Below are 20,475 nucleotides of genomic sequence, written 5' to 3'. Positions count from 1 at the left end.
GTACCCCAGTCCTAATAGCCAAATTGCTGGGCTGCTTCTCTAGGGGCCGATCATTGAAGAAGTAGTGGATTTTTGAACTGATATAGTTTTCAAAATAGGATGTTATGAGTCTCCACAATAATGACAATTGGGTTTCTACTCAGCAGACTTGAAAATTTTTGTATTATATAAGCCAAGTAACTCATTAAGAGGTCACCCAACATTCCTAGACCATAAATATTTATTTCATGTTTAGATAATTAATATGGAGGATTCACTCTTCTCCGCCTCACAAATATCCCGCTAGCCTGCCAGTCTGCCAACCCTAATCAGGAACCAGAGGTCAGGAGAGTCATTTGATTGTGTCCAAAAAGATCATCCTTTTGGAGGAAACAGCAGGGTGAAGAGTGGATCTGGAGTGATAAATGAGAAAGGTTCTATCCCTCAACAGAGACCAGGAGACAGAAATCTTATCCTTCCTAATGACTACTTTTCAAAGGAATGGCTCTCAGGTCCTTACAAAAAAAATACTCCCAAGTCATTGAAGAAGACACTCCTAGGTGATAGGAAACATATATACATATGAAAAGGACAGAGAAAGAATTCGACATTGTAAGCCCTTTTTTAGAAAATGTTCTATTAAAGGAGACCAGGGACTTATTGTCAGGTATTGGGTAGAACAAACAGTAAATTCAGTGACAGTCCTGAGCTATCCTAGGCAGGAACTCAAAAGGGGGTTGGGTGGTCCCAGACATATGGCCTTGAGCTGCTGGAAGCCGTGTTCAAGTTTGATGATTGCTTTTTGAAGAGTAGATAATAGAAAACAAAACAAGTTTGGTGACACCTCTCAGTGCAGGCATTTGAGTGGAGTGTCCCTATCAATCATTTTTACGGTTCTCATCACCAGGTTAGAATTTGCCAATGAGTGGTTCTCCCAAGTGATTTGGGGAGCAAAAGAGAAAAACACATGTATTCTCGGATCGCAGGAAGACAAACAGCAAATGACAGGTTTGAGCTTTGGAGGTGCAAACCAAAAAGTATCAGAGACTGGTCTCAATTAATTTAGATGTTTATTTTGCCAAGGTTAAGGACATTCCTGGAAAAAAAGAACACAGAGTCACAGACACCATCTAGTCTGTGACTTTCTCCATAGTTGATTTTGAGAACTTCCATATTTAAAGGGGAAAAGCTGGCTGGAGGAGAAAGAGGGAGGGTATGGCAATCCACATCTTGCAAGAGAAATGGAGCAGGTAGGGGAATAATCAATCATATATATTTCTGTCTTGCTCAGTAAATCTATAGTTTGCATAAGATAAGGTGAACATAAAATAGCTACCTGTGGAGGTATTTAACCTTTTATCTCTAGCTATCTGCTTAGGAACAAAATGAACGGCAGTTTCTTGCATGATTCAGCTTTCAACTTAATTGCTTTTTTCTTTTGCCAAAATTAATTGGGTTCCTGAGTTCCTATTTCCCTTTCACAAAGGCCATCCTGCAGCTTTAAGCAGTAGTTTATGGAGATATTTTGAGGGGAACTGAAGATGTGTAGAATAAGCAATTATGTATGTTTATGAAGGCAACGTGAGCCATGTGGCTTAGAACATCACAGAACATACATTCTAGTTCATTCTCTGTCGCTAGCCCCGTAACCCTAGATAATTTATTGAAGAGTCTTTAAATTTTCTCATTGCAAAATGAAGTGGATTTGCTATGAGAATAAAAGACAATGGAGCATGTGAAATTGCTATAAAGTCAATGGTATCCACCTTGCAATAATCCTTTTGGCTACAGCATAAATTCTGTTCTCTCATTTGGGCCCCTAGGCTGACATTCCATCATGATTTCACAGACTTCTGGGTAAGAATTTGCTTAATGCATTTTGCTCTGGCTTAAATTAATTGACACTTTTACAACTTTGAAACTCATTTAAACGACATGGATCTTTCCTAAAATTCTGAAGCCATACTTCCCTAAACACAGCGCAGTGTGCATTACTGTTCTTAAAATAGCACATAAAAGTGATCTCATACTCACTTTTGTTTCCTTGCATTTTTGTGTCTTCTTAGTTAAGACATCATCACGAGGAAAGGGTGAATTGTCAAATGTTGCTTGCAGGAGACAGCTGATCTTGCAAGGAAATTAGTCATTCGTATTTTGGGCATATGTTATCCATTCTACTTCCCTAACTCTCTAAGGACAGTGTGACTTTTAGGGTCTTAGATATGCTTACTTGCCTTTTAGTGTGAGGTTGTATATTAATCTAGCTAGGAACTAGGTTGCGTCTAACATTGCCTGTAGATGCAGCTGTCAGAAGCTGAAATTACCTGTAGGGTCTCTTTGTTGCCTCTACTGTATTTAGGTTCCCCTACAAACTTCCCTTTCAAAAAAATCCTCGCATCTCTTTCAGCTGTCATCCACTGTTATCACACTGGAGCTCTGTTGACGGAGGGGTGAGATGTGGGGGCAGGGGGAAGCGTTCTACAGTCTTATGATTAAATCTCAGTCTTTTAGTGGGCCCTTGTCCCTGGACTATGACCTACGTGAGCATTTCTAAACCTTTTTTTTTTTCCCTTTTTCTCCGTCAAGTCGAACTGGAACTGGAAGACTAGAGGGAGTGAGAGCTGAATGGTTGCCCTTCAGCTGCCTAGCTAAGATAACGCTCTGATAAACTCTTTTCCCTGGGGAGTAGGCCTTTGTTACAGGAAATGCTCTATGTATATTTTAAAATCATTAGATTTCCCCTCTCTCTGCCAGGGACATCAGGTGATGTTTTTTGGTATATACTGTGAGAAGCAGGTGGTATTCCGGGAAGTAAAGCCTGTAAGGGTTTAGGGGCTCCTGTAAGACTGCAGCCTGCAGGAGGCTCCAGTGCTCACACTGGTCCATACTCGGCCTCTTGCCAAATGTCTGCTTAGGTGTTCCTGCCAGTTTGTGGTTCCACTGGCATCTGCTGCAGGTGATCTGATCTCTGCTGTGATGCTCTGTAATCTCCTCTCTCTCCCGGTTTCAGGCCAGTGGTTTCCTTGAGACCTCAGTCTCTGATGGGTCCAAGACGTCATTGATGTTTAGTTTCTCCACCCGTTTTCGTGGTGTCGAGATATGAGTGATGACTTCCAAGCTCTTTAGATGTTGAAGCTGGAACTAGAGGTCTTCCACGCACTTTCTTTAAAAAATAGACAGTACGGCATTGTGCAATGTTTCTCAAAAGGAAATAAATATATTGATCTCTGCACCTTATTAAGTGTTGATATATTATTTTATTATAATTTTATGTTAAAATAGAGAAATACAAATTTAGACCTAAACACCATGAGCCTACAGTTCTTAACCAAGTTTTTGAAATATAATGCATATGTTAAATTTTAAAATCTCACCAAAATATTAAAATTTTAACTAACACCACCAATTTAAGACTGTGTGGGTGAGCCAAAATATTATTTTATGTTTAATAGAAGGAAGATACTATTTAATTCTGATATTATCCTTGGTCTGTTTCTGTTTTTTGACTTCAATAATTCTCATATAGGAAAGTTCTGTTTAATAAGGCTATAAAAAATGTTACTGGTAACTTCACAGTTTTCTACTTATGATTATCAAACAAAAAGCTCTGCCAACATGCAATTTTTCAATGTCAATTTTAATAAAGTATGTTTTGATAATTCTGTAAATGCTTTATAATCCCAAAGCAATATGTGTCCATTGCAGCATTATTAAAATCTTTATTATTGCTTTGAATTAAGAACATGAAAAATTTTATCTCTGAAACTTTATCATATGTATATCATACAATAAATAAGTAACAATATATTAACTATATATTATGATTAACAACCTGTTGTAACTTTAGACATACAAAAATACCTCTTAGCCAGGTGCGTTGGCTCATGCCTATAATCCCAGCACTTTGGGAGGCCAAGGCAGGTGGATCACAAGGTCAAGAGATCGAGATCATCCTAGCAAACATGGTGAAACTCCATCTCTAGTAAAAATGCAAGAATTAGCTGGGTTTGGTGGCATGCACCTGTAGTCCCAGCTACTTGGGAGGCTGAGGCAGGAGAATCACTTGAACCCTGGAGGCGGAGGTTGCAGTGAGCCGAGATCCGCCACTGCACTACAGTTTGGTGACAAAGCAAGACTCCATCTCAAAAAAAAAAAAAACAAAAAAACAAAAAAAACCTCTTAATGAGTATAAAATGTTAAATCTTCTTTTGAGTTCAGTATACCTCTACCACAATGAGCCCTAGGACATCTGAATCAATTCTTTCGAGCCATTTGTCTATTTGATTATGAATCTCTATTTGGTCACTGGACATAATCTTACATATACCTCATTCTAGACACATATATCCATAAGCAACAAAAATGCAGTAATTGGGATCCATCACAATAATTATTAATAAAGTAACTATCCGCATGATCTGGAATTTGCCCATATTTGGGTTTGTTTTCTGTATACCAGTTTTTTATGGAGATTTTATAGTCCCCTAATAATACATATACTACTTCAGATTAAGAAAAAACTATATTTTGCCAAATTTTATAATCAGACTGGGTTTAAATACCAGCTCTGATGACTCATAACTCTATGATCTCGAGAAACTTAACATCTCTAAACGTTAACTTCTCAATTAGGGAAGTGATATGACAAAGTTGCTGTGAAGTCAAGTGAAAGAACGAATGCAAAGTCCCAACCCCTTACACATTACCTCTGTTCTCAATCAATCATTGGCTTGAACTGAATATTTCTTACATGGTTCCCTGCTAAAGGTGTTTTTACACAGAGTGAGACCTAATAGATAATATTGTGTTATATAATCTATAATTGTTATATATAAAACTATATAAAAATATATAGTACCTATTTAGACATATGGAAAGGGAAAATTTTTAATGAAAAATTAGATTGTCTGAAGAGTGTGGAAATCATCACGTAGGGAAGTGATTAGCATTGTGGATATATACCAAACAATATTACAGAGACATATTAGAAATAAAGCACACTGACAGAAAGAAACCTCATTAGGATAGAATTCTGGAAAGTTGGTGTCTTCGCTTGCTATTCCCAGAGTCTGACTTTTCTAATCATGTAGTATTGTCAGGGATGTCTACATTTTAAACTTCAGATTTTGTCAAAAAAATAAAAACCCAAAAGGACTATATTTTAAGATAAGAAGCATATACAAATAATGATAAAGGAAAGAGTGTGAGTTTTGTAGTCTCCAGTTTCGTGTCAGTAACAATTTGATGAGGAATAGCCAATAGCATTTACGCTGCTCCAGGCTGGATCAAATTGTGATCCCACTTCTTGTCTTAAAGCTGCCTGGTTAGAAATTATGCAGCTTGCTTTGATGCCTGTCTTACTACTACTATTAGCCTTTTAGTGGTTACCTTAAGAATGACTGAAGAATACTGTTACTTTGCATCTCTCAAAGGCCATGCCCTGTTCCTGCATGCTTGCTTTCAGACATATTGTCTTCTGAAGGATGGTGCCCATGGGCACGGCAATTTGGGACATCTTTTGGTAGGAAGCATGATTTCTCCTGTTTGGAAACAAAGAAGTGGCTATGGAATATAAACTAAACACCTTCTCCCAGAAGTTATCAGTTGTAAAAGTTAACTCATTAATATAGTGTTGGACGTTTTTACCTGAGTCATACTTGAACTTCTTGAATGTGAGTCAATAACTGAGTTGAATTGTATAAAACCCTGATGGGTGGCAGAAGGGAAAGAACATCCCTTTCATCTGATCCCATGCCTGAGATTCCTTCCCTCTGCTATACTACTGGAAATTAACAACTTGTCTGGTGCTTTAAAAATTAATCCTGTTATCATTATAGAGAGAACAGAAGTGAGTGTTTTTAGGTTATTACTTGTACTTAGAAAGACATCATATTCTTTCTTCATGTGTTTTGTGTTTGAGACTAGGGATAAAGGTACAGGAAAAAGGATTTAAGAATAAAACCCAAATCACTAAACATGGACTCTTCTTTTTGTTTTTGTTTTTGTTTTTTTGTTTTTTATGAGATGGAGTCTCACTCACTCTGTTGCCCAGGCTGGCGTGCAGTGGTGTGATCTCTGTTCACTGCAACCTCCACCTCCTGGGTTCAAGCAATTCTTCGCCCTCAGCCTCCTGAGTAGCTGGGATTACAGGAGCATGCCACCATGCCTGGCTAATTTTTGTATTTTTAGTAGAGATGGGTTTCAGTATGTTGGCCAGGCTGGTCTAGAACTCCTAACCTCCAGTGATCCAGCCATGTCGGCCACCCAAAGTGCTGGGATTACAGGCGTGAGCCACCACACCCGGCCAAACATGGAGTCTTTACTCAACATTATAGTAACATGAAAGGGGAGATCATGAGAATTAATGAATGTTTTAGAAGGCATGGATTACTTATATAAAAGGAAAGATCAGGCCGGGCGCAGTGACTCACGCCTGTAATCCTAGCACTTTGGGAGGCTGAGGCGGGTAGATCACGAGGTAAGAGGATCAAGACCATCCTGACCAACATGGCTAAACCCCATCTCTACTAAAATACAAAAAATTAGCTGTGCGTGGTGGCACACGCCTGTAGAACCCGGGAGGTGGAGGTTGCATTGAGCCGAGATCAAGCCACTGCACTCCAGCCTGGCGACAGAGCAAGATTCCGTCTCCAAAAAAAAAAAAAGAAAGCTCAATCTGCCATACATTATGTGCTTGTTTCAACAACCCTTGTTTCCTTTTCTTTTCACTTCTCTTTTTTTTTTTTTTTAAGCGGCCTAAATGGGGTGAAGAGTGAGTTATCTGACAAATTTAGATTTTGCAAACCTGTGCATTGATGAGAGTGCTATTGAAACACATTAACAAAGATTTTCAACACACGAATGTGTCATTTCCTTTCTTCATGTACCAGATGCTGAAATACTACGAGATAAAGATTTTAGGTTTCAGTTGTAAAGAGAGAAAAGTGGATAAATCAGTGCTGCTTTCTTTAGGACCAAAGGTAAAAAAAGGCTTATTTTAATGTTTTATTCCAGAATTGTTTCTATTGATTGTTATGTGTCTGCTCTATGTGTGTATGTGTGTGTGTGATATATGATATGTTTCTGTGTGCGTGTGTGTATATATATATGATGAATGATTTCTAGTAGAATGCTCTATTCTATCAGCAGTAATTTGTTTTTTTTTTTTTTTGAGATAATCAAAAAATAGAGATTTCTGCTAAATTTTCCGTGAGTGAAAAACATATGTGTTCACAAATACACATGAAATATACTAAATGCTTTGTAGTTTGAACTGGCAAGGTGGTTTTTTTTTTTCATATAATTAAGCATATTTTGTTTAAAATATTGACTTTATTCAAAGTATAATTTGATATATTTCAGGTATTCTCCTTTCATAACTTTTCATGGAACATGTTTGGCTTTAATTTAATGCCTTTTATTATCTTTCCTTGATGATATAGCAAATATTGGCTGGGTATCTACTATATGCACTTCATTGAACTAGATGTGGGGAAAGGATACAAAAAATAAAATATAGTTCTTTTTGTGTTTGGGAATCTTAATGATTTAAAACATCCCCAACTAGGCATAATGTAATTTGAGCACCTTAAGTAATATGAAAGAGCTATAGATAATTACTATGAAAATATAGGCGAGGCCAAAATTACTTCTATGGGAAAAAAGTCTATCAGAAATAAATCTTCATGGAGATGCTAGAAATCCTATTAATCTTGAAGAATAAGTAAGATTCACACAGCATACAATGGGAGGTTGGCGTTTGCATTGACCAGGTAAATATAGTTATAGAAAAACCATAGAACTGAGATTATGAATGTTTCATGCAGTGATTAGCAGTTTTTTGCAGTGGGTAAGAGCTGATCTTCTGGGAGTAGACTGCCTGTGTTCAAATGCCAGCTCCCCCGCTCCCTAGCCGCATAACATTGACTAGTTACTTACACATTTCAGGTCTTAGTTCCCTACCCTGTAAAATGGAGAAAATACTGCTGTGTACCTCATGAACACACTGTGAGAACAAAATAAGAAAAGCTCATATTTTTTTAAAAACAGCATTTTAAAATAACAGTGATTCATATATTGATGGTTTTTTGTGTATCAGGCAATTTACAAAAATTATTTTTAATGCTCACAATAATTCTTTAAACTTATATTGTGATCATATTTTACATATCTAAAGAAATTTCAGTTCAAATAAGTTAAAATATTTGCCTAAGGTCACACAGCTAAATGATGTCACAGTCAATACTCAAATCTAGATTTCAGATTCAAAAGTTGGTGCTCTTTCTTCTTTGCTACCAAGGATGAATATCAGTGACCTCAGGCGCAATATAAATATTTCCATTTCTTACTAAAATCCTTCTTACAGACAGGTTCCTTAAGCTGTTCCTTAAGCATAAAACTGTTAGTTTCACAAATAATCTTAACTTAATTTCCATGTTATATACACATTCAACTGCTGTTACAAAACTCAAAGTTTTTATTTTATATTATAAAGAGGATCACAAGGTTATTATTTATTCCAAATCTTGAAGATAAAGTTGACCTTAAGAATATGATGAAAAAACTAAATAGGGAAAAATCTTGGAAAAATGAATACATGTCAAGTATGAAAAGACAGATGGTAAATATGTATTAAATATAAAGAACTTATTCACATGCACAGCTAAAAGCAACCTGTGGGGATGCGTAAGCAGTGAATATGAATAGATAATAACCCAAGAAGAAAAATATATGACAAACAATTACAGTGAAGTCTCTCTCTTAACATTAATAATAAAAAATAAAAATGAAAACCACTTTTAGTATTATTTAACTCTTATCAAAATCTAAATGATTCTAAAATAAGCTTTATTATTCAATGGTAGTGAATTTTGCTTGAAACTGCCATATTCATATATAAGTCTGGAATATTTATAAATTTATGCAATCTTTTTAAAGATCACTGAGACAGTAGAGCCCAAGAAGTTCAAAATAGTTTTCCTTTCACCTTTGAATTTCACATATGGTGAATTATCCTAAAGAAATGTTTTAAAAGAAGAAAGCTAAATTATGAAAATAATGACCAGGTGTGGTGGCTCACGCCTGTAATCCCAGCACTTTTGGAGGCGGAGGCGGGTGGATCACCTGATGAACATGGTGAAAAATACAAAAATCAGCTGGGCATGGTGGCAAATGCCTATAATCCCAGCTACTTGGGAGGCTGAGGCAGGACAACCGCTTGAACCCAGGAGACAGGGGTTTCATTGGGCTGAGATCGCACCATTAAACTCTAGTCTGGGTGACAAAGCGAGAATCCATCTGAAAAAAAAAAAGGAAATATTTATAACATCATTATTTGTATCAGTGAAGCATTGCCACCTGACAAAAGGAAAAAAAAGTTTAAAAGAAAAAAATTATATTTTAGAAAAATGACTATATAAATAAGATTATATATACACACACACATACATACACACACACACACACACACACACATATATATATATGTTGAATTACTATGTAGCAAAGACTTGGAACCAGCCCAAATGTCCCTCAGTGATAGACTGAATAAAGAAAATGTGGCACATATATATCATGGAATACTATGCAGCCATAAAAAAGGATGAGCTCATGTTCTTTGCAGGGACATGGATGAAGCCGGAAACCATCATTCTCAGCAAACTAACACAGGAACAGAAAAACAAACACTGCATGTTCTCACTCATAAGTGAGAGTTGAACAATGAGAACACATGGACACAGGGAGGGGAACATCACACACCGGGGCCTGTTAGTGGGTGGGAGGCAAGGGGAGAGATAGCATTAAGACAAATACCGAATGCATGCGGGGCTTAAAACCTGGATGATGGGCTGATGGGTGCAGCAAACCACCATGGCACATGTATACCAGTGTAGCAAACCTGCACAATCTGCATGTGTGTCCCAGAACTTAAAGAATAATAAAAAAAATTTCAAGTTTGAAAAATTCATTTGAAATATTAAAATAATGTGATGATTTTAAGGAAAATGCATAATACCAAATGATATTTGCATGACAACATGAACTATGTTACATGTGTACATATATCCAAGGACTTCAGTTTCATTTAAAAAATTAAGGGTTTTTTTTTGCTTTATTAGGGTGATGAGGTGACAGAAATTTTATCCTAACATATCTATAATATTATGATCATGTTTTATAAGAAAAACAAGAAAAAGTAAGTGTATGGTTCCAAACAAATTAACCTTGAAATTCTTTCATTATGAATTTCCTGTAAACTTTTCATCCACTTGATAAAAAGCTGATATTACAGAAACGTGTTTCACTTCTCGTGAGCACGTGCTTTTAATAGATTACACAAACGCAAAGGATTTCACAATCCTTTATCAGTACATTGACATTTAATAGGAAAAGTCACTTTATGTGAAGCTACTGTTTTTCCTAACTTTGGAACTGATATTAAAAGGCACACTTGGACAGTGTGAGTCGTTCACTGCCTGCTAATGAAGGCTCATGCATGTATGTATGTTCACGTTACTAAAAAATTACAATGATTATAGCCAGAGTAAGGAGCTGAAATAATCTGGTAATTTTAATAATAAATGCTTTTGAAGCAAAGTGGCTTCACTGAGGGTAATATTTTTTGTTTCAGTTTGCTAATTACATGCAGTGCAGAGAGAAATATTTTATTTTCCAGTGTGTAACAGAAGAATTTTTAAAATTCCCACTTTAGTGAACCACAAAGTTTTCTTGAGGCATAACCCAAGATATAAAATCCAGTCATCTTGAAAAAGATCCTGCCTTTCATTTCATTTATTAATGTAATTTTAAATACTGCATTATGTATGTAATGAGCACCTTCAGGAACTCTCTGATTCCTGAACCAAAGAGATCAAAACTCCATATCATGGATCTGGCTTGGATGAGAGAAGACACATGATAAATAAGACAAATAAGGAAAATATGTTTTGGGGGAAAGAAAATGAAGCCAGCATGGGGAAGACAAGGCCCCAAGGGGTTGTAGGTTGAAACTGGATGTTCAGGAACAGTCTGCTTCCTTACTTGCTTTTTCTTTCTTCTTTCTTTCTTTCTTTCTTTTTTTTTTTTTTTTTTTTTTTGAGACAGAGTTTTATTCTTGTTGCCCAGGCTGGAATGCAGTGGCCTGATGTTGGCTCACTGCTACCTCTGCCTCCAAGGTTCAAGCGATTCTTCTGTCTCAGCCTCCTGAGTGGCTGGTATTACAGGTGCCCACCACCACACTCAGCTAATTTTTTGTATTTTTAGTAGAGACGGGGTTTCATCATGTTGGCCAGGATGGTCTCAAACTCCTGACTTCAGGTGATCCACCCACCTCGGCCTCCCAAAGTGCAGGGATTACAGATGGTCTGTTTTATTGAGTCAGACTTTAGTGAAGGCCTGAGTGAGACAAGAAGGCATTCAGGGGCTTTGAGCATGGGAGTGACTCAACCTGCCTTACTTTTTAAGAGGATTCTTTTGGAAACTGTGTGGAGAATTAATTCAAGAGTGTAAGAATGGAAGTCAGGGTGCTATTAACATCAACGCTCAATAGCTCATGCCTATAATCCCAGAAATTTGGGAGGCTGAGGTGGGAAGATTGCTTGAGGCTAAAGAGTTTGAGATCAGCCTAGGCAACATAGCAAGACTGCGTCTCTAGAAAAAAAATAAACAGGTAACTGAGCATGGTGTCATGCACCTGTAGACCCAGCTACTCAGGAGGCTGAGGCGGAAGAATCGCTTGAACCCAGAAGGTCAAGGTTGCAGTGATGTGATCACGTGGCTGCACTGCAGCCTGGGCACGAGAGCAAGACCTTGTCTCAAAAAAAGAAAACAAATTGTCAAGGCGAAAAGGATGATGGGGCTTAGACAGGATGCTAGCAGGGAAGTGACAAGAAGCCCTCAGTTTCTGCATAGTATTTGAAAACAAAGCAACAGGATCGGATGAGAGATGGGAAGTAGTGGATGAGAAAAGACGAGGAACAAGGAAGACCTCTAGGTTTGGACCATGTTAGAATTCTAAGCAGAAATGTTGTTAGGCAGTGGCATATATGGGTCTGGAATTGAGAGGCGAGGTATGGGCAAGAGATAAAGATCTAAGAGTCATCAGTCTTCCAGATTATATTTAAAGCAGTGAGTCCAGTGAGATCACCAAGGGAGTGAAAATAGAAGGAGAGAAAACAGAACAGAAACTGGGCCCTCGCTCATTCTGCTATTGAGATACTGGGGAGAAGAGGAGGAATATCCAGAAAAAAAAAAAAAAAACTCCCCTGGATGTGCTATCTCAGTGCAATCATCAGTATCTCTCTTCTCAACCGAAAACCATGAGCATGAACAACTTTCATTTATGCATTCAGGGACTTTCATTTTTATACATTTACCGCTGCCAATCTTGCAAGGTTTTATTTCTGCTTCTACCACACAGGAAAAAAACAACTTAAATTCTATGTGGCAGGTTATGGATTTCTTGCAGGACACCAACTTCTTTGTTCTTTTCCATGACCCTGACTGCTTCTTGTTTTTCTCCTGCAGTGTCAAAAAGTTCTTCCTTGTCTTTTGTACTGAGTCTTCTTCCTCTACTCACCCATTGAATATCATGTTTTTCAAGTTTATGTCTCTGGTGTTTTTTTTTCTGGAAAAATGGTATCTTCTACTGTTTGATTTTTTCTTCCTATTCTTTGTTAAAGTGCTATGGTTTAGATGCTATTAATTTGTCCTCTCTTTTAATGCCCTGGGATTTTCCTCCTAATTGTCTGCACCATTGCTGCTACCCAAGATGCCTGGCCGGGGTAGATAAAAATAAGCTGAAGTCCAAAAATTGGAATAGAATGGAAGGAATGGATCCAAGGAAATCAGGAGTTTTTGTGCAATCAGATGTGGGTCTTATACATGAGAATGTTCTAGAAAATAAGCTCTGGCTTCAGATTTGAGTGACTGTGCTTTGCTGGCATATGCCTAACTGTATCATGTATTCTTCACTACATAGTAAGTAAATAATAATAATAAGTGGGTATGATAATAAATAGATGATATAAATGGATGATATACCCACAATGAAAATCCTGGAAAAATAAAAGGTAGGCTTCTATAGAAAATCCACCTTGTAGCTGGTTGTATTATGTAAAACAAAAGCTGATTCTGAGACTGAGATCTATGTTGGCTCTATTCGCTCGATCAGCACACAGGCAGTAGTTCAAGCCATGGAAGCAGATGAGATTCTTGGAGAGACTGTGCAGACTAAGAAAAAAGGCAGTAACATCAGAAAATGCCACAAATCCTATGACTGCATTATCTCTGATGAACATGATCTTTTTTTTTTCTGGAAAATATATATACCAACATTTCATGCAGTTCATGATAAACCAATCGCTTTTGAACACTGGCCCCAGAAAGCAAACAGACTTCCCATGGTGCACAATTGTAGCGATAGGGAATATTGTTCATTCCTCATTCCGCCGAGTATGCTTTAGTGCGCACCTCCCTTCTGGTCCACCACACTTGTCAGGGACATTTTATAGACCAAATATTGTCAGTTAGTCTAAACCACTCATAGACATGTACTAGAGAGTTTTCCTTTTTCAGAGTTTAAATAAATCTTCCCAGGTTAACCACAGTTTAAAATACAGTAGTCCACAAAATGTTTATTATCACCTCTATATGCTAAAAAAAAGATAAACCGAAGGTTAGAGACTTAAAGAAAAACAAAATCAAGCTTCATGTCTAGTTCAAAGTGAAAGGGAGAAAAGCAAAATGTTTAATAAACAATATATATTGTGTCACTAATAATATTAATCCAGGTCACTACTGCCAAAGCAAAGAATACTTTTTTTAAAAAACTTCATTTGTATAGATAGTGATTCAGTGTTATATTTTGGGTAGGTCGTGAAAGCCAGATCAATTTATGTGATCAGAAAAATAAAGGAAGAGATTGATGAGTCAGATGCTACCAGGTACTTGCCTCTCCAGCCTCTTCTTTTTGAACCTCTTTTGTACCTGTCTGGAGAAAAAGAATAAAGAGTGTACTACCAACCTAACCAAGGTTATTATAGTCTGGTTGTTTAAAATACCATTTTTTTCTCCTTTTGTCTTTTTCCCACTTTCCAAGGTACTCAAGAAAATTGAACAGATGTAATAGATCAAATTAAAACACTTTATTTCCTGAAAGCCTTTTTTGTCTATTGTGATGTGCACTACCCCCCTCCTTTCATGGGAGAGACAGGAAGTTACCTGAATCTAGGCTGAAAAGGTTATGTGAAAAGAAAGTATAATAAAAGGGACACTTGGCTTTTTAAATCTTTGTTTTCTCTTAACCTAGGTAAGGCATATTAGAAATAAATATGTAAAGGAGAAAACTAAATGATGTCTTTATGAAAAATTAAAACTGCTTGCAGTTCCATGTTGTTCATACCTTCATGCTTTTTTTTTTTTTTCTAATTTAAATGTACAGTTTAATAAAATTTAACAAATCTTTAAAGTTATATCACTCAAATCCTTATAAGATACAGAGCATTTTCATCATCCTAGAAGATCTCTCATACCCACTTTCAGCCGCCCTACCCTCCAAAGGCAACAGTTGCTCTGCTTTCTATCCTTATAGGTTAGTTTTTCTTTTTCTTTTTTTTTTTTTTTTATTTATTTATTTTATTTATTTATTTATTTATTATTATTATACTTTAAGTTGTAGGGTACATGTGCATAACGTGCAGGTTTGTTACATATGTATACTTGTGCCATGTTGCTGTGCTGCACCCATCAACTCGTCATTTACATCAGGTATAACTCCCAATGCAATCCCTCCCCCCTCCCCCCTCCCCATGATAGGTCCCGGTGTGTGATGTTCCCCTTCCTGAGTCCGAGTGATCTCATTGTTCAGTTCCCACCTATGAGTGAGAACATGCGGTGTTTGGTTTTCTGTTCTTGTGATAGTTTGCTAAGAATGATGGATTCCAGCTGCATCCAAGTCCCTACAAAGGACTCAAACTCATCCTTTTTTATGGCTGCATAGTATTCCATGGTGTATATGTGCCACATTTTCTTAATCCAATCTGTCACTGATGGACATTTGGGTTGATTCCAAGTCTTTGCTATTGTGAATAGTGCTGCAATAAACATACGTGTGCATGTGTCTTTATAGCAGCATAATTTGTAATCCTTTGGGTATATACCCAGTAATGGGATGGCTGGGTCATATGGTACATCTAGTTCTAGATCCTTGAGGAATCGCCATACTGTTTTCCATAATGGTTGAACTAGTTTACAATCCCACCAACAGTGTAAAAGTGTTCCTATTTCTCCACATCCTCTCCAGCACCTGCTGTCTCCTGACTTTTTAATGATTGCCATTCTAACTGGTGTGAGATGGTATCTCATTGTGGTTTTGATTTGCATTTCTCTGATGGCCAGTGATGATGAGCATTTTTTCATGTGTCTGTTGGCTGTATGAATGTCTTCTTTTGAGAAATGTCTGTTCATGTCCTTTACCCACTTTTTGATGGGGTTGTTTGTTTTTTTCTTGTAAATTTGTTTGAGTTCTTTGTAGGTTCTGGATATTAGCCCTTTGTCAGATGAGTAGATTGCAAAAATTTTCTCCCATTCTGTAGGTTGCCTGTTCACTCTGATGGTAGTGTCTTTTGCTGTGCAGAAGCTCTTTAGTTTAATGAGATCCCATTTGTCAATTTTGGCTTTTGTTGCTGTTGCTTTTGGTGTTTTAGACATGAAATCTTTGCCCATGCCTATGTCCTGAATGGTACTACCTAGGTTTTCCTCTAGGATTTTTATGGTATTAGGTCTAACATTTAAGTCTCTAATCCATCTTGAATTAATTTTCGTATAAGGAGTAAGGAAAGGATCCAGTTTCAGCTTTCTACTTATGGCTAGCCAATTTTCCCAGCACCATTTATTAAATAGGGAATCCTTTCCCCATTTCTTGTTTCTCTCAGGTTTGTCAAAGATCAAATGGCTGTAGATGTGTGGTATTATTTCTGAGGACTCTGTTCTGTTCCATTGGTCTATATCTCTGTTTTGGTACCAGTACCATGCTGTTTTGGTTACTGTAGCCTTGTAGTATAGTTTGAAGTCAGGTAGTGTGATGCCTCCAGCTTTGTTCTTTTGGCTTAGGATTGTCTTGGAGATGCGGGCTCTTTTTTGGTTCCATATGAACTTTAAAGCAGTTTTTTCCAATTCTGTGAAGAAACTCATTGGTAGCTTGATGGGGATGGCATTGAATCTATAAATTACCTTGGGCAGTATGGCCATTTTCACGATATTGATTCTTCCTATCCATGAGCATGATATGTTCTTCCATTTGTTTGTGTCCTCTTTGATTTCACTGAGCAGTGGTTTGTAGTTCTCCTTGAAGAGGTCCTTTACATCCCTTGTCAGTTGGATTCCTAGGTATTTTATTCTCTTTGAAGCAATTGTGAATGGAAGTTCATTCCTGATTTGGCTCTCTGTTTGTCTGTTACTGGTGTATAAGAATGCTTGTGACTTTTGCACATTAATTTTGTATCCTGAGACTTTGCTGAAGTTGCTTATCAGCTTAAGGAGATTTTGGGCTGAGACAATGGGGTTTTCTAAATATACAATCATGTCATCTGCAAACAGGGACAATTTGACTTCTTCTTTTCCTAACTGAATACCCTTGATTTCTTTCTCTTGCCTGATTGCCCTAGCCAGAACTTCCAACACTATGTTGAATAGGAGTGGTGAGAGAGGGCATCCCTGTCTTGTGCCAGTTTTCAAAGGGAATTTTTCCAGTTTTTGCCCGTTCAGTGTGATATTGGCTGTGGGTTTGTCATAAATAGCTCTTATTATTTTGAGGTACGTTCCATCAATACCGAATTTATTGAGCGTTTTTAGCATGAAGGGCTGTTGAATTTTGTCAAAAGCCTTTTCTGCATCTATTGAGATAATCATGTGGTTCTTGTCTTTGGTTCTGTTTATATGCTGGATTATGTTTATTGATTTGCGAATGTTGAACCAGCCTTGCATCCCAGGGATGAAGCCCACTTGATCATGGTGGATAAGCTTTTTGATGTGTTGCTGAATCCGGTTTGCCAGTATTTTATTGAGGATTTTTGCATCGATGTTCATCAGGGATATTGGTCTAAAATTCTCTTTTTTTGTTGTGTCTCTGCCAGGCTTTAGTATCAGGATGATGTTGGCCTCATAAAATGAGTTAGGGAGGATTCCCTCTTTTTCTATTGATTGGAATAGTTTCAGAAGGAATGGTACCAAATCCTCTTTGTACCTCTGGTAGAATTCAGCTGTGAATCCATCTGGTCCTGGACTTTTTTTGGTTGGTAGGCTATTAATTGTTGCCTCAATTTCAGAGCCTGCTATTGGTCTATTCAGGGATTCAACTTCTTCCTGGTTTAGTCTTGGAAGAGTGTAAGTGTCCAGGAAATTATCCATTTCTTCTAGATTTTCCAGTTTATTTGCGTAGAGGTGTTTATAGTATTCTCTGATGGTAGTTTGTATTTCTGTGGGGTCGGTGGTGATATCCCCTTGATCATTTTTAATTGCGTCGATTTGATTCTTCTCTCTTTTCTTCTTTATTAGTCTGGCTAGTGGTCTGTCAATTTTGTTGATCTTTTCAAAAAACCAACTCCTGGATTCATTGATTTTTTGGAGGGTTTTTTGTGTTTCTATCTCCTTCAGTTCTGCTCTGATCTTAGTTATTTCTTGCCTTCTGCTAGCTTTCGAATGTGTTTGCTCTTGCTTCTCTAGTTCTTTTAATTGCGATGTTAGAGTGTCAATTTTACATCTTTCCTGCTTTCTCTTGTGGGCATTTAGTGCTATAAATTTCCCTCTACACACTGCTTTAAATGTGTCCCAGAGATTCTGGTATGTTGTATCTTCGTTCTCATTGGTTTCAAAGAACATCTTTATTTCTGCCTTCATTTCGTTATGTACCCAGTAGTCATTCAGGAGCAGGTTGTTCAGTTTCCATGTAGTTGAGCGGTTTTGATTGAGTTTCTTAGTCCTGAGTTCTAGTTTGATTGCACTGTGGTCTGAGAGACAGTTTGTTATAATTTCTGTTCTTGTACATTTGCTGAGGAGTGCTTTACTTCCAATTACGTGGTCAATTTTGGAGTAAGTATGATGTGGTGCTGAGAAGAATGTATATTCTGTTGATTTGGGGTGGAGAGTTCTATAGATGTCTATTAGGTCTGCTTGCTGCAGAGATGAGTTCAATTCCTGGATATCCTTGTTAACTTTCTGTCTCGTTGATCTGTCTAATGTTGACAGTGGAGTGTTGAAGTCTCCCATTATTATTGTATGGGAGTCTAAGTCTCTTTGTAAAACTCTAAGGACTTGCTTTATGAATCTGGGTGCTCCTGTATTGGGTGCATATATATTTAGGATAGTTAGCTCTTCCTGTTGAATTGATCCCTTTACCATTATGTAATGGCCTTCTTTGTCTCTTTTGATCTTTGATGGTTTAAAGTCTGTTTTATCAGAGACTAGTATTGCAACCCCTGCTTTTTTTTGTTCTCCATTTGCTTGGTAAATCTTCCTCCATCCCTTTATTTTGAGCCTATGTATGTCTCTGCGTGTGAGATGGGTCTCCTGAATACAGCAGACTGATGGGTCTTGACTCTTTATCCAGTTTGCCAGTCTGTGTCTTTTAATTGGAGCATTTAGTCCATTTACATTTAAGGTTAATATTGTTATGTGTGAACTTGATCCTGCCATTATGATATTAACTGGTTATTTTGCTCATTAGTTGATGCAGTTTCTTCCTAGCCTCAATGGTCTTTACATTTTGGCATGTTTTTGCAATGGCTGGTACCGGTTGTTCCTTTCCATGTTTAGTGCTTCCTTCAGGATCTCTTGTAAGGCAGGCCTAGTGGTGACAAAATCTCTAAGCATTTGCTTATCTGTAAAGGATTTTATTTCTCCTTCACTTATGAAACTTAGTTTGGCTGGATATGAAATTCTGGGTTGAAAATTCTTTTCTTTAAGAATGTTGAATATTGGCCCCCACTCTCTTCTGGCTTGTAGAGTTTCTGCTGAGAGATCTGCTGTTAGTCTGATGGGCTTCCCTTTGTGGGTAACCCGACCTTTCTCTCTGGCTGCCCTTAAGATTTTTTCCTTCATTTCAACTTTGGTGAATCTGGCAATTATGTGTCTTGGAGTTGCTCTTCTCGAGGAGTATCTTTGTGGCGTTCTCTGTATTTCCTGGATTTGAATGTTGGCCTGCCCTACTAGGTTGGGGAAGTTCTCCTGGATGATATCCTGAAGAGTGTTTTCCAACTTGGTTCCATTTTCCCCCTCACTTTCAGGCACCCCAATCAGACGTAGATTTGGTCTTTTTACATAATCCCATACTTCTTGCAGGCTTTGTTCGTTTCTTTTTCTTCTTTTTTCTTTTGGTTTCTCTTCTCGCTTCATTTCATTCATTTGATCCTCAATCGCTGATACTCTTTCTTCCAGTTGATCGAGTCGGTTACTGAAGCTTGTGCATTTGTCACGTATTTCTCGTGTCATGGTTTTCATCTCTTTCATTTCGTTTAGGAACTTCTCTGCATTAATTACTCTAGCCATCAATTCTTCCACTTTTTTTTCAAGATTTTTAGTTTCTTTGCGCTGGGTACGTAACTCCTCCTTTAGCTCTGAGAAATTTGATGGACTGAAGCCTTCTTCTCTCATCTCGTCAAAGTCATTCTCCGTCCAGCTTTGATCCGTTGCTGGTGATGAGCTGCGCTCCTTTGCCGGGGGAGATGCGCTCTTATTTTTTGAATTTCCAGCTTTTCTGCCCTGCTTTTTCCCCATCTTTGTGGTTTTATCTGCCTCTGGTCTTTGATGATGGTGATGTACTGATGGGGTTTTGGTGTAGGTGTCCTTCCTGTTTGATAGTTTTCCTTCTAACAGTCAGGACCCTCAGCTGTAGGTCTGTTGGAGATTGCTTGAGGTCCACTCCAGACCCTGTTTGCCTGGGTATCAGCAGCAGAGGCTGCAGAAGATAGAATATTTCTGAACAGCGAGTGTACCTGCCTGATTCTTGCTTTGGAAGCTTCCTCTCAGGGGTGTACTCCTCCCTGTGAGGTGTGGGGTGTCAGACTGCCCCTAGTGGGGGATGTCTCCCAGTTAGGCTACTCAGGGGTCAGGGACCCGCTTGAGCAGGGAGTCTGTCCCTTCTCAGATCTCAACCTCCGTGTTGGGAGATCCACTGCTCTCTTCAAAGCTGTCAGACAGAGTCGTTTGCATCTGTGCAGAGGTGTCTGTGTGTCTTAGTTTACTGTGCCCTGTCCCCAGAGGTGGAGTCTACAGAGACAGGCAGGTTTCCTTGAGCTGCTGTGAGCTCCACCCAGTTCGAGCTTCCCAGCAGCTTTGTTTACCTACTTAAGCCTCAGCAATGGCGGGCGCCCCTCCCCCAGCCTCGCTGCTGCCTTGCTGGTAGATCACAGACTGCTGCGCTAGCAATGAGGGAGGCTCCGTGGGTGTGGGACCCTCCCGGCCAGGTGTGGGATATGATCTCCTGGTGTGCCTGTTTCCTAA

General features: G+C 38.1%; 1 protein-coding gene across 3 annotated transcripts in view; it reads left to right on the top strand.

Moving 5' to 3' along the window:
* The first annotated feature begins 6,686 nt into the window (after window positions 1-6,686).
* MSR1 (macrophage scavenger receptor 1) overlaps window positions 6,687-20,475 on the top strand; it is a 92,097-nt gene continuing 78,308 nt past the window's right edge. Inside the window, exon 1 of one of the 3 annotated variants that reach the window (XM_015144805.3) lies at window positions 6,687-6,959. The gene's annotated coding sequence lies outside the window, so the exon portion shown is untranslated. The remainder of the gene's footprint in view (window positions 6,960-20,475) is intronic. The other 2 variants (XM_015144806.3, XM_015144807.3) reach the window with 2 other exon arrangements.

Source organism: Macaca mulatta, chromosome 8, assembly GCF_049350105.2.
Source record: "Macaca mulatta isolate MMU2019108-1 chromosome 8, T2T-MMU8v2.0, whole genome shotgun sequence".
Classification (NCBI taxonomy): Eukaryota; Metazoa; Chordata; class Mammalia; order Primates; family Cercopithecidae; genus Macaca; species Macaca mulatta.
This window is presented reverse-complemented; position numbering and strand designations above follow the sequence as displayed.